The sequence below is a fragment of the Gigantopelta aegis genome, chromosome 3 (genome assembly GCF_016097555.1).
Source record: "Gigantopelta aegis isolate Gae_Host chromosome 3, Gae_host_genome, whole genome shotgun sequence".
Classification (NCBI taxonomy): domain Eukaryota; kingdom Metazoa; phylum Mollusca; class Gastropoda; order Neomphalida; family Peltospiridae; genus Gigantopelta; species Gigantopelta aegis.
In genome coordinates this window covers 89,315,005-89,318,046 of record NC_054701.1, presented here as the reverse complement: position 1 = coordinate 89,318,046, position 3,042 = coordinate 89,315,005, and positions in this window count along the sequence as shown.

Below are 3,042 nucleotides of genomic sequence, written 5' to 3'. Positions count from 1 at the left end.
TAGAAAAACCAGATAGTGTGGTTCTCGTTCATGAAATGCATTTCCATTGAGGGTAATATTAAAATTTTCTTAGACATCCCATGTAAAGTGTAAGCATAAACAGTGTATCAACCCACATAGGTTGACCACATGCGCGTGTACAGGGTGGGCGGGGTCTAGACTGTGGCGAGCGGCGTTGTTTGTTTTTGTGTGTGTGGTGTGGGTTTTTTTTTTTTGGGGGGGGGAGGGGTTGACCACATGCGCGTGTACAGGGTGGGCGGGGTCTAGACTGTGGCGAGCGGCGTTGTTTGTTTGTTTGTTTGGGTTTTTTTTTTTGGGGGGGGGGAGGGGTTGAGTCATGCTCCTCCGGAAAATATATTTAAAAAAAAAAAAAAAAATTAAAATTTGCTCGAGCTGGGCGGGGTTTTGTATTTGCTGAAAATCATAGTTGCATTTGTTCGTACTGTACCCTATCATAAGCGTACGCGATAAGGGGGCGGGGCAAAACCTCAAATTCGGGCAAAAATTATACAGATATTCGGGCACAATGTGCTAACCCGAGACCTTTTTCCAATGTATTTCCATCATTCTACCCTCAAAATTAGTTGTAATACGTGTAAAAATGCGTAGACTAGTGATTCGTTTGCAACCCAATATAGCTGTTTGGTAGTAATGCTAATATGAATAAATTATGTTGTTATCCAGATTCGGGCATTTTCGTTTAATTCGGGCGAAAGCCAGTCTGCCTTCCTACAAAAATGGGATCCCGCACGCCCTATTCTGTTTTAAATCTCTAGGCATACTGCAAACTGCAAAGTAGTGCATTGTGTGTCATTAAAGAATTTTAAGATTTCTCTACGGGAGTTCCCGTGTAACGTACCTCATACGTATGACGTGTATCTAGGTCAGGGAAATCGCTTTGCACGGGCGTGTGGTTCGCGTTTTACGCGTAGAAGACGATCTACGTGTAAATTGATACATTTGTTCTCTCCTCAAATTACCTGTAATAAATTTACATGTAAGTAACAGCTAAAAATATACCTCAACTTAATGTGTTATAGAACATTATGAAACCAAACAATACTTTCGGTCTTCATAGATTTCTGGGTTTCATACAACAGTGAACACATGTATACAGTATACATGATATAGGCATATTGCCGTTGGCCAATCCCCAACCGGCATTATAATTGGGAATAAATATTGTTTAAAACTAAATAGTCCAATATTTTCCTGTAAACATTAACAAATTAAAAATGAACGCGTGCGGTATATATGTATTTATGTACGTGTATCTCTCTCTGTGTGTGTGTGTGTGTGTCGGTGTGTGCGTGTGTTCGACGTAGACCTAATAATACTATAACGTTATGTTAATGAAACCCAGTAATTTGAAGCACGTTCTCCACAATAACATTACCTCTGAACAATGGGATGGTAATGACGGTCGAGGTGTGGCGCACCATTACCTCTTAACAATGGGCTGGTGATCAAGGTCGAGGTGTTGCGCAGTTAGGTTTCTCCTTTGTTATCCTTGTGTGAATGGACCAGCTGTGTACAAACTAATGCATCAGATTTAGTTTTCTGCACCTGTTCGTTACCATTACACAAAAATAATTTACATATTAAAATCTCTATTTTTATCGTTGTTACGGAGATTGGTAATAATGCATGCTAACTATATGCAAGCCAACACATATTATTAATGATACTGAACAAAAGACGAGAAATTGTTTCATCTAAAATCTAAGTTATCACTTTTCAAATCGTATAGATGTCTGCCTCTTACCAAGGACAAATGGATGAATACACGAATATTCAATAACATACCAGCATAAACGAAGACTGGTGTTATTGGGTGTCAGGGAAAAGGGCACACGAAGCGAATGAATGAATGAATGAATGAATGAATGTTTAACGACACCCCAGCACGAAAAATACATCGGCTATTGGGTGTCAAACTATGGTAAATGTAAACACAACGAAGCGAATGAAAGCCGATATATAGAAGTGTTACTATTACTAATCGTCAACAACAGACGAAAGCAATGTGATAGGGTCCTTTATTGAGGGTAGTCTATCACAAAAACCCTGTAAAATAACAATAATCTTAAAACATATAAAACACCATGATACATACATCCGCATAAAAAGAAACTAAAGTTGTACAAATATAGTCTAAGTTATACAAATATACTCTCTGCAGTATGTTTATACAAAAAATAGAATACTCTTGATTAAATAAAGAAAGCACAATTAGATAAACTAATAAATTAATAAATAACCCATGGTAACATATTCTCAATGTATAAAACTAAACATTAATAAATAATCTAAACTAAGTTACATTCATAATACTGAACAAAATAAAAAAACTTCCGCTAACTTTGCTTGAACATAACTTGATGAAAACAAACCGGGGGAATAATTGTTATGTATGCGTTTAAAGAGTGTTCCATGATGCATCGTTTGGTGCAAAAATCATGGCCATAAGTTAACAAACTGGGAGAAATTTTGACCCAAGTGTGGTAGGGGTTAAAAAAAACCCCACCCACTTAGTAACGGGTATGACCACCTCTTGAATTGACCACTGCAGTGCATCGCAGGCGCATAGAATTGACTAAAGTGTTGATTTCTGCCTGTGGAATATTGTTCCATTCCTGAATGAGCGCTTGACGAAGTTCGTTGACGTTAGCGGGTGGGTTAGGACGACGCCTCAATCGTCTGTCCAGACTATCCCAGACATGCTCGATGGGGTTGAGATCAGGACTTTTAGCGGGCAAGTCATCAATGAAATCAATGTTATTTGTCCTAAGAAGATTTACAGTGTCTCTAGCTGTATGAGAGGTGGCATTATCATGCTGAAAAATCGAGATGTTGGCGTTGTTGTGGAACAGAGGAATGACGTGATGAGCGAGAATGTCATCGCGGTAACGTTGAGCATTTAAATTGCGATCAATGACGACTAGTGATGAACGATAACCATGGGCAATGGCTGCCCAGACCATGACACAACCCCCACCCCCGAAACGATCTCGTTCAAGAACACAACAGTCAGCATAGCGT